At 38.9% G+C, this 16,026-nt stretch overlaps 1 non-coding gene across 1 annotated transcript; it reads left to right on the top strand.

Moving 5' to 3' along the window:
• Nucleotides 1-3,855: 3,855 nt before the first annotated feature.
• LOC130978036 (small nucleolar RNA R71) lies at nt 3,856-3,963 on the top strand. The gene has a single exon (XR_009085700.1). It is a non-coding gene; the product is annotated as a small nucleolar RNA R71 (small nucleolar RNA).
• The last annotated feature ends 12,063 nt before the right edge of the window (nt 3,964-16,026 follow it).

Below are 16,026 nucleotides of genomic sequence, written 5' to 3'. Positions count from 1 at the left end.
TCAATTAGGCACGTTTTTATTGAAGAAAGGTGATGGATTCATAGGACATTCATAACTTTAAGGCATAGACACTAAGACACTAATGATCATAAGACACAAACATGGATAACATAAAGCATAAAAATCGAAAAACAGAAGAACAATAACAAGGAAATCAAAGAACGGGTCCACCTTAGTGATGGCGGCTCTTTCTTGCTCTTGAAGATCCTATGGAGTGCTTGAGCTCCTCAATGTCTCTTCCTTGTCTTTGTTGCTCCTCCCTCATGATTCTTTGATCTTCTCTAATTTCATGAAGGATGATGGAGTGTTCTTGATGCTCCACCCTCAGTTGTCCCATGTTGGAACTTAGTTCTCCTAGGGAGGTGTTTAGTTGCTCCCAATAGTTTTGTGGAGGAAAATTCCTCCCTTGAGGAATCTCAGGGATCTCATGGTGAGTGAGATCTCTTGTGTACTCCATCCTTTTCTTGGTGATGGGCTTGTCCTCATCAATGGGAATGTCTCCCTCTATGTCAACTCCAACTGAATAACAGAGGTGACAAATGAGATGAGGAAAGGCTAACCTTGCCAAGGTGGAGGTCTTGTCCGCCACCTTATAGAGTTCTTGGGCTATAACCTCATGAACCTCTATTTCTTCTCCAATCATGATACTATGGATCATGATGGCCCGGTCTATGGTAACTTCGGACCGGTTGCTAGTGGGGATGATTGAGCGTTGTATGAACTCTAACCATCCTCTAGCCACGGGCTTGAGGTCATGCCTTCTCAATTGGACCGGCTTTCCTCTTGAATCTTGCTTCCATTGTGCGCCCTCTTCACATATGACTGTGAGGACTTGGTCCAACCTTTGATCAAAGTTGACCCTTCTAGTGTAAGGGTGCTCATCTCCTTGCATCATAGGCAAGTTGAACGCCACCCTCACACTCTCCAGACTAAAATCCAAGTATTTCCCCCGAACCATAGTGAGATAATTCTTTGGATTCGGGTTCACACTTTGGTCATGGTTCTTGGTGATCCATGCATTGGCATAGAACTCTTGAACCATCAAGATTCCGACTTGTTGAATGGGGTTGGTAAGAACTTCCCAACCTCTTCTTCGGATCTCATGGCGGATCTCCGGATATTCACCCTTTTTGAGTGAAAAGGGGACCTCGGAGATCACCTTCTTCAAGGCCACAACTTCATAGAAGTGGTCTTGATGCACCCTTGAGAGGAATCTATCCATCTCCCATGACTCGGAGGTGGAAGCTTTTGCCTTCCCTTTCCTCTTTCTAGAGGTTTCTCCGGCCTTGGATGCCATAAATGGTTATGGAAAAAACGAAAAAGCAACGCTTTTACCACACCAAACTTAAAATGTTTGCTCGTCCTCGAGCAAAAGAAGAAAGAAGAGAGTAGAAGAAGAAGAAATGAAGAAGAGGGAGATGGTGGTGTATTCGGCCAAGAAGGGGGAAGAAAGGGTGTTTAGGTTGTGTGAAAATGAAGAGTTGAAGAAGGGTATTTATAGGAGAGAGGGGGGTAAAGGTTCGGCCATGGAGGGTGGGTTTGGGAGGGAAAGTGGTTTGAATTTGAAGGGTGAGGTTGGTGGGGATTTATGAAGGATGGATGTGAGTGGTGAAGAGAAAGATGGGATTTGATAGGTGAAGGGTTTTTGGGGAAGAGGTGTTAAGGTGATTGGTGAATGGGGGAAGAAGAGAGAGTGATGGTAGGGTCCTGTGGGGTCCACAGATCCTGTAGTGTCAAGGAAAAGTCATCCCTGCACCAAATGTTGCTCAAAATCACGTTTTGAGCCATTTCTGGCGTTAAACGCCGGGCTGGTGCCCATTCCTGGCGTTTAACGCCAGGTTCTTGCCCTTTACTGGCGTTTAACGCCAGTCTGGTGCCCCTTTCTGGCGTTAAACGCCCAGAATGGTGCCAGACTGGGCGTTAAACGCCCAACAGCTAGCATTACTGGCGTTTGAACGCCAGTTTCTTCTCCTCCAGGGTGTGCTGTTTTTCTTCCTGTTTTTCATTCTGTTTTTGCTTTTTTCATTGTTTTTGTGACTTCTTATGATCATCAACCTACAAAAAAGATAAAATAACAAAAGAAAATAATTAATTATAAAACATTGGGTTGCCTCCCAACAAGCGCTTCTTTAATGTCATTAGCTTGACAGGGGACTCTCATGGAGCCTCAGAAATGCTCAGAACCGTGTTGGAACCTCCCAACACCAAACTTAGAGTTTGAATGTGGGGTTTCAACACCAAACTTAGAGTTTGGTTGTAGCCTCCCAACACCAAACTTAGAGTTTGACTGTGGGGGCTCTGCTTGGCTCTGTTTTGAGAGGAGCTCTTCATGCTTCCTCTCCATGATGACAGAGGGATATCCTTGGGCCTTAAACACCAAGGATTTTTCATTCACTTGAATGATTAACTCTCCTCTGTCAACATCAATCACAGCCTTTGCTGTGGCTAGGAAGGGTCTGCCAAGGATGATGGATTCATCCATGCACTTCCCAGTCTCTAGGACTATGAAGTCAGTAGGAATGTACTGGTCTTCAACTTTAACCAGAACATCCTCTACAAGTCCATGGGCTTGTTTTCTTGAGTTGTCTGCCATCTCTAATGAGATTCTTGCAGCTTGCACCTCTAAGATCCCTAATTTCTCCATTACAGAGAGGGCATGAGGTTCACACTTGACCCTAAGTCACACAAGGCCTTCTTGAAGGTCATGGTGCCTATGGTACAAGGTATAGAAAACTTCCCAGGATCCTGCCTCTTTTGAGGCAGTTTCTGCCTAGACAAGTCATCCAGTTCTTTGGTGAGCAAGGGAGGTTCATCCTCCCAAGTCTCATTTCCAAATAACTTGTCATTTAGTTTCATGATTGCTCCAAGGTATTTAGCAACTTGCTCTTCAGTGACATACTCATCCTCTTCAGAGGAAGAATACTCATCAGAGCTCATGAATGGCAGAAGTAAGTCCAATGGAATCTCTATGGTCTCATTTTGAGCCTTAGATTCCCATTGTTCCTCATTGAGGAACTCAGAGGAGAGTGGTACACGCCCACTGGGGTCTTTCTCAGTGGCGTCTTCTTCCTCTCTTTCCTCTCCATATTCGGCCATGTTGATGGCCTTGCACTCTCCTTTTGGATTTTCTTCTGTATTACTTGGGAGAGTACTAGGAGGGAGTTCAGTAACCTTCTTGCTCAGCTGACCCACTTGTCCTTCCAAATTTCTGATGGAGGACCTTGTTTCATTCATGAAACTTTGAGTAGTCTTTATTAGATCAGAGACCATTGTTGCTAAGTCAGAAGTATTCTGCTTAGAACTCTCTGTCTGTTGCTGAGAAGATGATGGAAAAGGCTTGCCATTGCTAAACCTGTTTCTTCCACCATTATTGTTATTGAAACCTTGTTGAGGTCTCTCTTGATTCTTCCATGAGAGATTTGGGTGATTTCTCCATGAAGAATTGTAGGTATTTCCATAGGGTTCTCCTAGGTAATTCACCTCTTCCATGGAAGGGTTCTCAGGATCATAAGCTTCTTCCTCAGATGAAGCATCTTTAGTACTGTTTGGTGCATTTTGCATTCCAGACAGACTTTGAGAAATCAAATTGACTTGTTGAGTCAATATCTTATTCTGAGCCAATATGGCATTCAGAGTGTCAATCTCAAGAACTCCTTTCTTCTGACTAGTCCCATTGTTCACAGGATTCCTTTCAGAAGTGTACATGAATTGGTTATTTGCAACCATTTCAATCAATTCTTGAGCTTCTGCAGGCGTCTTCTTCAAATGAAGAGATCCTCCAGCAGAGCTATCCAAGGACATCTTAGATAGTTCAGAGAGACCATCATAGAAAATACCTATGATGCTCCATTCAGAAAGCATGTCTGAAGGACATCTTCTGATTAATTGTTTGTATCTTTCCCAAGCTTCATAGAGGGATTCTCCATCCTTCTGTCTGAAGGTTTGGACTTCCACTCTAAGCTTACTCCATCTTTGTGGTGGAAAGAACTTTGCCAAGAAGGCATTGACTAGCTTTTCCCAAGAGTCCAGGCTTTCTTTAGGTTGAGAATCCAACCATATTCTAGCTCTGTCTCTTACAGCAAAAGGGAATAGCATCAGTCTGTAGACCTCAGGGTTAACCCCATTAGTCTTGACTGTGTCACAGATTTGCAAGAATTCAGCTAAAAACTGATGAGGATCTTCCATTGGAAGTCCATGGAACTTGCAATTCTGTTGCATTAGAGAAACTAATTGAGGCTTAAGCTCAAAGTTGTTTGCTCCAATGGCAGGGATAGAGATGCTTCTCCCATAGAAATCAGGAGTAGTGCAGTGAAGTCACCCAGCACCTTCCTTGCATTGTTGGCATTGTTGTTGTTTTCGGCTGCCATGGGTTCTTCTTCTTTGAAGAATTCGGTCAGGTCCTCTAAAGAGAGTTGTGCTTTGGCTTCTCTTAGCTTTCTCTTCAAGGTCCTTTCGGGTTCAGGATCAGCTTCAACAAGAATGCCTTTGTCTCTGCTCCTGCTCATATGAAAGAGAAGAGAAAAGAAAATGTGGAATCCTCTATGTCACAGTATAGAGATTCCTTGAAATGTCAGAGGAAAAGAGAAATAGAAAGAAGAAGGGGAAGAAGAATTCGAACTTTAATTAGATAAGGTTCGAATTGTGCATTTAGAAGGAGTGGTACTCCATAAATAGAAGGATGTGAGAAGGAGGGAAGAGGATTTTCGAAAATTCAATTAAAAGATTTTGAAAACATTTTGAAAATATGATTGATAATTTTCGAAAATTGAAAGTGGAAGAAAAATCAAGTGATTTTTGAAAAAGATTTTGAAATTAGAAACTAAAAACATTTGATTGAAAACTAATTTGAAAAAGATATGATGAAAAAAAATATGATTGAAAGGTTATTGTCTTAAAAAGATGTGATTGAGAAGATATGATTTGAAAACCATTTTAAAAGATATGTTTTGAAAATTATTTTAAAAGATTTGATTTGGAAAATTAGTGACTTGCCTAACAAGAAAAGATATGATTCAAACATAAAACCTTCCTTAACAGAAAAGGCAAAAAATGTTCAATCAAATCATTAATTGTTAGTAAGTATCTTTGAAAGGAAAGAAATTAATTTTGAAAACATTTGAGTGAAAAGATTTGATTTGAAAAAGATTGATTTTGAAAAACTTAAAAAAATTGATTTGAAAACAAAATCTTCCCCCTAGCACCATCCTGGCGTTAAACGCCCAGAATGGTATACATTCTGGCGTTTAACGCCCAAAATGCTACCTTTTTGGGCGTTAAACGCCCAACCAGGTGCCCTGGCTGGCGTTTAAACGCCAGTCTGCCTTCTTCACTGGGCATTTTTAAATGCTCAGCTTTTTCTGTATAATTCCTCTGCAGTGTGTTCTGAGTCTTCAATCCCTTGTATCATTGACTTGAAAAGACACAAATTAAAAATATTTTTGGATTTTCAATAATCAAAATGCAACAAGAATCAAATAACAATGCATGCAAGACACCAAACTTAGCAGTTTGTGTACTACTGACACTATATGAGACACATGAACACTCAAGTCAATAGAATTTAAAGATCAAAACAAGAAATATATGCATGGATTCGAGAAATATAACAAAAACATGCATTTGACACCAAACTTAAGATGAGACACTAGACTCAAGCAAGAAACATCAAATATTTTTGGGTTTTTTATGATTTTGTAATTTTTTTTTTTTGTGTTTTTCGAAAATTAAGTGGAAAAAGAAGGTATCAAAATTCTTAATGAGAATTCCAGGAATCAGTGCAATGTTAGTCTAAGACTCCGGTCCAGGAATTAGACATGGCTTCACAGCCAGCCAAGCTTTCAAGGAAAGCTCCGGTCCAAAACACTAGACATGACCAAAGGTCAGCCAAATCTTAGCAGACCACTGCTCCAAAAGCAAAATTGATGAAAATCAACAAGCTCTTGTGCTGATAAGTTGAAACCTCGGTCCAATCAGATTAGACATGGCTTCTCAGCCAGCCAGATTTCAACAAATCATCATGAAACTCTAGAATTCATCTTCAAGAATTTCGAAAAAAAAAATACCTAATCTAAGCAACAAGACGAACCGTCAGTTGTCCAAACTAGAACAATCCCAGGCATTGTTACCAAAAGCTTGCTCAAAACTTGAACAATCCCCGGCAACGGCGCCAAAAACTTGGTGCGCGAAATTGTGAACTATACTTTTTCACAACTCTCATAATCCCTGGTAATGGCTCCAAAAACTTGGTGCGCTCAATACCATGGCATTACACAACTTCGCACAACTAACCAGCAAGTGCACTGGGTCGTCCAAGTAATAAACCTTACGTGAGTAAGGGTCGATCCCACGGAGATTGTTAGTATTGAAGCAAGCTATGGTCATCTTGTAAATCTTAGTCAGGCAAACTCAGATATATATGGTGATGAACGAAAATAACATAAAAGATAAAGATAGTGATACTTATGTAATTCATTGGTAGGAACTTCAGATAAGCGCATGAAGATGCCTTCCCTTCCGTCTCTCTGTTTTCCTACTGCCTTCATCCAATCCTTTCTTACTCCTTTCCATGGCAAGCTCGTATAGGGTCTCACTGTTGTCAGCAGCTACCTCCCATCCTCGCAGTGAAAGCTAATGCACACACTCTGTCACAGTGCTGCCAATCACCGGTGTGGTTCCCTCCCCTACCGGAATAGAATAACTCTTTTGCGTCTGTCACTAACACCCAGTAGGTTACAGGTTTGAAGCACGTCACAGTCATTCAATCATTGAATCCTACTCAGAATACCACAGACAAGGTTAGACCTTCCGGATTCTCTTGAATGCTGCCATCAGTTCTTGCCTATACCACGAAGACTCTTATCTCACGGAATGGTTGGCTCGTTTGTCAGGCGAGCACTCGGTTGTCAGGCGATCAACCATGCATCGTGCAATCAGGAATCCAAGAGATATTCACTAAGCCTCAGATGCTTGTAGAACAAGAATGGTTGTCAGTCACCTTGTTCATGAGTGAGAATGGTGATGGGCGTCAATCATCACCTTCATCATGTTGAAGAACAAGTGATATCTTGGATAAAGAACAAGCGGAATTTGAATGAAAGAACAATAGTAATTGCATTAATACTCGAGGTACAGCAGAGCTCCACACCTTAATCTATGGTGTGTAGAAACTCCACCGTTGAAAATACATAAGCATAAGGTCTAGGCATGGCCGAATGGCCAGCCTCCCAATGATCTAAGAACTAAAATGTCCAAAGATGATCTAGAGATCTAAAAGTGATCAAAAGATTTCTATACAATAGTAAAAGGTCCTACTTATAAGAAACTAGTAGCCTAGGGTGTACAGAAATGAGTAAATGACATAAAAATCCTCTTCCGGGCCCACTTGGTGTGTGCTTGGGCTGAGCAATGAAGCAATTTCGTGTAGAGACTCTTCTTGGAGTTAAACGCCAGCTTTGGTGCCAGTTTGGGCGTTTAACTCCCATTTGGGTGCCAGTTCCAGCGTTTAACGCTGGGATTCCTTGAGGTGACTTTGAACGCCGGTTTGGGCCATCAAATCTTGGGCAAAGTATGGACTATTATATATTGCTGGAAAGCCCAGGATGTCTACTTTCCAACGCCGTTGAGAGCGCGCCAATTGGGCTTCTGTAGCTCCAGAAAATCCGCTTCGAATGCAGGGAGGTCAGAATCCAACAGCATCTGCAGTCCTTTTGAGTCTCTGGATCAGATTTTTGCTCAGGTCCCTCAATTTCAGCCAGAAAATACCTGAAATCACAGAAAAACACACAAACTCATAGTAAAGTCCAGAAAAGTGAATTTTAATTAAAAACTAATAAAAATATACTAAAAACTAACTATATCATATCAAAAACATACTAAAAACAATGCCAAAAAGTATACAAATTATCCGCTCATCAGTAAACTTTTTCAGTTTCTCTCCAATCCTTCTTATGACTTAAGATCTCTTTCATGAACTTAGCATAAGAGGGTATTTGCTCAAGTGCTTCTGCAAACGGAATCTTTATTTCAAGAGTCCTGAGATAGTCTGCAAAGCGGGCAAATTGCTTATTCTATTCCGCTTGGCGGAGTTTTTGAGGATAAGGCATTTTGGCTTTATATTCCTCAACCTTAGTTGCTGCAGGTTTATTACTTACAGAAGTGGGTTGGGAAGCCTTTTTAGTAGGGCTGTTATCAGCATTTGTATGTGACTGATCCCCCACTGGCATTTGAATGCCAGGGGTGGAAGCTGGAGTGGCGTTAGACGCCAACTCCTTATCTGTTACTGGCGTCTGAACGCCAGAACTGTGCTTCCTTTGGGCGTCGAACCCCGGATTCATGCTTGTTTCTGGCGTTGAACGCCAGGAATGAGCATGGTCTGGGCGTTCAGTGCCAGCATTATTCCTCTCTGGGCTCTGATTGTCCTCAGAGGGATTTTGAGTAGCCATTTGTTCATTTCTTGGCTTCCTGCTGCTTTGAAGTGAGGTATTTAATGTTTTCCCACTTCTTAATTGAACTGCTTGGCATTCTTCTGCTATTTGTTTTGATAGTTGCTTTTCTGTTTGCTTTAACTGTACTTCCATATTCCTGTTTGCCATTCTTGTTTCCTGTAGTATTTCCTTGAATTCGGCTAGCTGCTGGGTTAGAAAGTCTAATTGCTGATTGAATTCATTAGCCTGATCCACAGGACTGAGTTCAGTAGTTACTGTTTTAGCTTCTTCTTTCATGGAAGATTCACTGCTTAGGTACAGATGCTGATTTCTGGCAACTATATCAATAAGCTCTTGAGCTTCTTCAATTGTTTTTCTCATATGTATAGATCCACTAGCCGAGTGATCTAAAGAAATCTGAGCTTTTTCTGTAAGCCCATAGTAGAAGATGTCTAATTGCACCCACTCTGACAACATCTCAGAGGGGCATTTTCTTAGCATCTTTCTGTATCTCTCCCAGGCATCATAAAGGGATTCATTATCTCCTTGTTTGAAGCCTTGGATGCTTAGCCTTAGCTGTGTCATCCGTTTTGGATGGAAATAGTGATTCAGGAATTTTTCTGACAGCTGTTTCCATGTTTTTATGCTGTTCTTAGGTTGGTTATTTAACCACCTATTAGCTTGATCTTTTACAGCAAATGGAAACAGTAATAATCTGTAGACATCCTGATCTATTTCCTTATCATGTACTATGTCAGCAATTTGTAAAAATTGTGCCAGAAACTCTGTAGGTTCTTCATGTGGAAGACCGGAATACTGGCAGCTTTGCTGCACCATGATAATGAGCTGAGGATTCAACTCAAAGCTACTGACTCCAATGGAGGGTATACAGATACTACTCCCATCTGAAGCAGTAGTGGGGCTAGCATATGACCCCAGAGTCCTCCTGGACTGTTCATTTTCACTTAGTTCCATGATGGAGCAAGGGAGATGGTATAGATGTTGATATTGTCTATTTTATTATAAGAATAATTTTTGAAATAATAAAATAAAACAAAGACCGAAATAAAAATAAAATAAATAAAGAAAGAAAATTAAAAATTAAAAATTTGAAAACTTTTATGAAGATTTTCAAAAATTTGAGGAGAGAGAAAGTGGTTAGGATATTTTTGAAAAAGATTTTTTTTTTTAGAAACTTAAAAAGATAAGAATTGAAAAATTTTGAAATTGAAATCTGAATTTTTTATATAAAAATTTTGAAAATATAGTTTAAAATTAGTTAGAAAAGATATTTTTTTGAATTTTGAATTTTATGATGAAAGAGAAAAACACACAAAAGACACAAGACTTAAAATTTTTAGATCTAATGCTCCTTATTTTCGAAAATTTTGGAGGGAAAACACCAAGGAACACCAAATTTAAAAATTTTAAGATCAAAATACAAGAAAAACTCAAGAACACCTTGAAGATTCACAAGAACACAAGAACAAAAGAAAGAACACCAAACTTAAAATTTTTAGAAAACTTCACTAAATTTTCGAAAATTGAAGAAAAATTAACAATAAAACACCAAACTTAAAGTTTGGCACAAGATTAAATCAAGAAAAATTATTTTTAAAAGAAGTTTTGAAATAAAGATACCCAATTACCAAGAACATAGACCAACGCTCTAGCCAATTGGGCAGAAAAGGTAACAATTGTTCTGAATAGGTATATTTCTTTTGGAAGACTAATGCTTTGGATTAGCACAAGAAAAACAAGAAAAGACACAGAACAAGAAAAACTCAAGATCAAACAAGAAAAATAAACAAGAACAACTTAAAGATCAATGAAGAACAAAAAAAAAACACAATTTCGAAAATTTAAAGGAAAAATATAAAATATGCAATTGACACCAAACTTAGAACAAGACACTAAACTCACGAAAAAGATTAAAATTGGTAAAGAAAAATAATATTTTTGAAAAAAAATTTTTTTAAAAAGAAATTATCCTATCAGAATTTAATGACTCTATAACAACAAAAATAAACTATTCCTAATCTAAGAAATAAAATAAACCTTTAGTTGTTCAAACTCGAACAATCCCCGGCAACGGCGCCAAAAACTTGGTGCACGAAATTGTGTATGCCAATATTAATGGACTATTTAACACAGCTTCGTACCACTAACCAGCAAGTGCACTGGGTCGACCAAGCAATACCTTACGTGAGTAAGGGTCGATCCCACAGAGATTATTGATTTGAAGCAAGCTATGTTTGTTTTATTATTCTTAGTCAGGATATTAATTAAAATTATCAGTTGGAATTATTGGAAAAATAAGAGTGTGAAATAGTTACTTGTTGTGCAGTAATGGAGAATATGTTGGGGTTTTTGGAGATGCTTTGTCGTCTAAATCCCTGCAACATAATGCTTACTCACTTTCATAAATGCAAGGCTCCTTCCATGGCAAGCTGTATGTAGGGAATCACTATTGTCAGTGGCTACCTCCCATCCTCTCAGTGAAAACGGTCCAGATGCTCTGTCACAGCACGTCTAATCAACTGTTGGTTCTCGATCATGTTGGAATAGGATCCATTGATCCTTTTGCATTTGTCATCACGCCCAGCAATCGCGAGTTTGAAGCTCGTCACAGCCATTCAATCCTTGAATCCTACTCGGAATACCACAGACAAGGTTTAGACTTTCCGGATCCTCAAGAGTGGCCGCCATCAGTTCTAGCTTATACCACGAAGATTCTGATTAAGGAAGCTAAGAGATACTCATTCAATCTGATGTAGAACGGAGGTGTTTGTCAGGCACACGTTCATGGATTGAGGAATGTGATGAGTGTCATGGATCATCACCTTCTCCATAATTAAGTGCAATTGAATATCTTAGATAGGAACACGCATGTTTGAAAGGAGAAACAGAAACAATTGCATTAATTCATCGAGACGCTGCAGAGCTCCTCACCCCCAACAATGGAATTTAGAGACTCATGCCGTCAAAGTGTATAAAATTCAGATATGAAAATTTCATGAGGTGCAAAGTAAATCTCTAAAAGTTGTTTAAATAGTAAACTAGTAACCTAGGTTTACAGAAAATGAGTAAACTATGATAGATAGTGCAGAAATCTATTTCTGGGGCCCACTTGGTGTGTGCTGGGGCTGAGACTTAAGCTTCTCACGTGCCTGGGGCTGTTTTGGGCGTTCAACGCCAGGTTGTAACCTGTTTCTGGCGTTGAACTCCAACTTGTAACCTGTTTCTGGCGCTGGACGCCAGACAGCAGCATGATACTGGCGTTGAACGCCAGTTTACGTCGTCTATCTTCGCGCAAAGTATGGACTATTATATATTGCTGGAAAGCCCTGGATGTCTACTTTCCAACGCCAATTGGACTCCTGTAGCTCCAGAAAATCCATTTCGAGTGTAGGGAGGTCAGAATCCAACAACATCAGCAGTCCTTTTTCAGCCTAACTCAGATTTTTGCTCAGCTCCCTCAATTTCAGGCAGAAAATACCTGAAATCACAGAAAAATACACAAAATCATAGTAAAGTCCAGAAATATTATTTTTGCCTAAAAACTAATAAAATTATATTAAAAAGTAATTAAAACATGCTAAAATCTACATGAAAATACCCCCAAAAAGCGTATAAAATATCCGCTCATCAGTGGGCATGAAATTCGAGCACAAACAAGAGGCATCTTTTAAGCCCCAAAAACACCAACTGGGTAGCAAGTGCAACGTTAGCCACAATAACTTTAGCACTAACGCCACACTTGTAGCGTTAGTGTGGCTAACAGAAGCATTAATGCTAAGCACCTGGACCTCAACTTTATTCACTTCTCTTCAAGGACCACCCAACCTCAAGGAAGCAATCCCACAAGTGTCAACCAATCAAAGGCCACAAGAAGTATCTAGAGTAGGACTTTTCATTTAATTGTAATTTGCTTTTAATTTCATTTTGTAATTTAGGAGAGCCTATATAAAGGCCTTAGTTTTTACTTTGAAAAGAGGCTGGACTAGGATTCTGGAATTGGGGATTGAAGAGGGGTCTTCGGACTCCCTCCCCTCACACACTTTTCCTTCTCTTTCTTTTCTTTGTACTTTTCATTTATGAATTTGGAAGTTTCAATGTTAGTTTTAATCTTCATCTTTACTTTTCTGCACTTTCTTTCTTTTCTATTTTGGTAGAGCAATGATCAACTAACTCTTTTCATTGGGTTAGAGAGCTCTATTGTGATTCAATGGATCAATTGTAGTTCTTATTCTTCTTCCTCTTTCTTTCTTCTTGATTTTACTAGAAAGCTTTCGATCTTCATCCAATTGGTTAGTTGTCTTGGAAAAGAAACTCTCCATAATTGGATCTCCTCTGAGCCTTGGAAAAGGGATGAGGAGATCATGCTAGAAATGCTTTCTCATGTTGGACCAAATTGGTGGCTGGGCGGATATAGTGACATGTAATCCTCCCAACACTTTGATTTGGAAATACATATGGTATAATCAGTGACCAAACTTCATCTCTTCCCATGAGCAATTAAATCAAGGAATTGGAAAATTGTTCAAGCTTAGAGAGATTGGATTGCCAAGGAATTGGGATCCAATCAATTAAGATTGCCAAGGAGATCAATGAATGCATTGATTGAGGAAGAGATGAGAATGAACTTGATCCAGAGGATTGCAATATCTCTTGATCCCAATGTTCATTTTATTTTTAGTTCTTACATTTACTTTTCTTGTCATTTTACTTTCTGCACTTTATTGCTTTCTTTACTTTTATGCCATTTACAATTCCTTGTTACTCGTCATTCTAATATGATTCCTCTAACTAGGATAATCAATTAACCATTGATTGCTTAATCCGTTAATCCCTGTGGATTCGACCTCACTCTATTGTGAGTTTTTACTTGACGACAAATTCGGTATACTTGCCGAAAAAAAATTTATTGAGAGACAAGTTTTCGTGCATCAACTTGTTCTAGTACAAAGTCATGCTCATTACTGTCTATCGGGGCTTCCAGTGTCTCCTTTATTCTTCATTCTTCACTAGACTCCCCACATGAAGCCATAGGAGTTCCTTGAACGTTCGAAGGTTGGGATGCTAATCGATTTATCTCTTGCTCCAATTGGTGAAGAGTTGCATGAAATTGATTCACTATTTTCTTGAGACGGTCCTTTGATTCTTGTTCCGTTGGATATGGGCATGGTGCATATGGAAGTGGTGGTTCTTGGGAGTAATTGGGTTGGAATTGGGGTGGATACAGGTTAGGGTCATAAGGAGGTGAATGGTTGTTGTTGGCTTGTGAGTATGGTGGTTCAGAGTTATGTTGGGGAGGTAGTTCATAAGCCTATGGCGGGGCTTGTTGGTAACTACAAGGGGGTCCACCATATCTATCATCTTGGTACGCACCTCGGAATGGCTCTTAACTATAGTAATTGGGTGGAGGTAGTTTGTCACTAATGGGTCCACCATAACTATTGTCTTGGTACGCATCGTAGAATGGTCGTTGTCCATGGTACTTTGGAAAGTGTTGTTGCCGAAAGGGTTGATCAGATTTTCGTGGCTCCTTCCATCTTTGATTGTTTTGACCTTGATGCATGTCCCTATTATAGCTTCCATTCTTTGTAACAATATTGGAACCAAACTTAAAGCCAGAGGGGTGAGACTTCATAGTAGTAAATAAAAATTAAAATCAAGAATAAAAGCAAAAACAAATAAACAGTAAAAGAAGATATTTACAATAACCAATAATAAGTCACACGTTTGCAATGCCCCGACAACGGCGCCATTTTGACGAACAGATTTTCTGTCGGTAAAGAATTTCATAAAAATAATCGTGTTGTAAGTATAGCTTCTAAACCAGCAAAGAATCCTTTCATACAAAAGTTTGGTTGTCACAAGTAACAAAACCCAATAAAATTTATAACCGAAGTATTCAAACCTCGGGTCGTCTCTCAAGGAATTGCAGGGAAGTATGATTTATTACTGGTTATGGAAAAGGTATCTTTTTGGTTTTTTTAAGATAAGAAGCAACAATAGTAAATGGCAATGGAAACAAACTAATTATAAAAACTCTTGGCAAGGTATGAGAACTGGAAATCATGTCCTAGTTATCCTTATCACTGGTGATGAGAATTGTTCACTGCTCCCACTTAGTTAACCCTTACTAAATAAAGGAAGTCAAGTGGACTAATCAATTTGATTCCTCAAGTCCTAGTCAACTCCTAAGGAAAGACTAGCTTTAGAGGGATCCAATCCAATCAGCAAATTCCAATTATCAATCACAAAGGAGTTTGATAACTCAAGTGTCACCAATTACTCAACTAAAGCCAAAAGGGGAAAAATCCAAATTATTTATATCATAAATAGAAGAAAGCAATCATAAATCTAAAATACCTCAAATTGCATTAAATAAAGAAATCAAATATAAAATGGAGAGTTCATAAACCAAATTGGGAAAATAAACAATTAAATTAATAGAATAAATAAAAGTAGAAGAGAAACTAAATTAAAGGAACATTGAACCTGGAATTGAGAAGAAGCAATCCTAAAATTAAGAGAAATCCTAAATCCTAAATCCTAAAACCTAAGAGAGAGAGGAGAGAGCCTCTCTCTCTATAAAAATTATATCTAAAACCTAAAATTGTGAATAATGAATGTTGTAAATGTTTTTTTGAATGGATGCATTCCCCCACATTATAGCCCCCCAAATTGTGAATAGTGAATGTTCTAAATGTTTTTTTCTGCACGTGGCATTCGTCACGCGTGCGCGTCACGCGTGCGCGTCATTTGGAAGTTTTCCTTGTCATGCGTACGCACCTGTCACGCGTACGCGTCACTTGTGCTTTGCGCTAGGCATGCGTTCGCGTCGTCCACGCATGCGCGTTGCTTGGGTTCTGCACAAGTCACGCGTCCGCGTCGTCCATGCGTGTGCGTCGCTTCCATTTCCTTTAAAACTTCATTTTTGTGCGTTCCTTCCACTTTTGCATGTTTCCTTCCTGTTCTCTAAGCCATTCCTGCCCTATAAAGCCTGAAAATAATCAACACACGAATCACAGCATCGAATGGTAATAAAGGGTAATTAAAATTAATAATTTTATGGTCTAGGAAACATATTTCACATATATTAAGGAATAAGGAAGGAATTGTAAAACCATGCAATTTATATGAATAAGTGAGCAAAGACTTGATAGAAACCACTCAATTGAGTATAATATAAATCATAAAATAGTGGTAAGAGGAGCAATGAGATTAGAACACAGATCTAGATCTCAATTACACCCTTCATTAAACAGAAAATAAATTGCCGAAGAAATATAAATGAAACAGCAAATAAAACTCATATCCAATTCCTAAATTTTAAGAATTATGCAGAAGATGAACAAAGATAAATTTCAGATTAAGAATTGAAACAAAGTTCCTTCAATCTCAATCCAAAATTCAAATCAGAAAGTAGAGGTTGCAGAAAAAGGTAAAACGAAAACTAGATGTCAAAACTCAGATCCAATCTTAGTTACAGAGCTCTCAATGAAACTAAAAATGAAAAATGAGCTAAAAGTAAAATTTAAAAGTGAGCAAAAAGGTCCTCCACAAATCAAACTAACTCCTATTTATATACTTT

This window comes from Arachis stenosperma, chromosome 4, assembly GCF_014773155.1.
Source record: "Arachis stenosperma cultivar V10309 chromosome 4, arast.V10309.gnm1.PFL2, whole genome shotgun sequence".
Lineage (NCBI taxonomy): Eukaryota > Viridiplantae > Streptophyta > Magnoliopsida > Fabales > Fabaceae > Arachis > Arachis stenosperma.
Note: the sequence above shows the minus strand (reverse complement) of the source record. Positions and strands in the feature narration are given on the sequence as shown.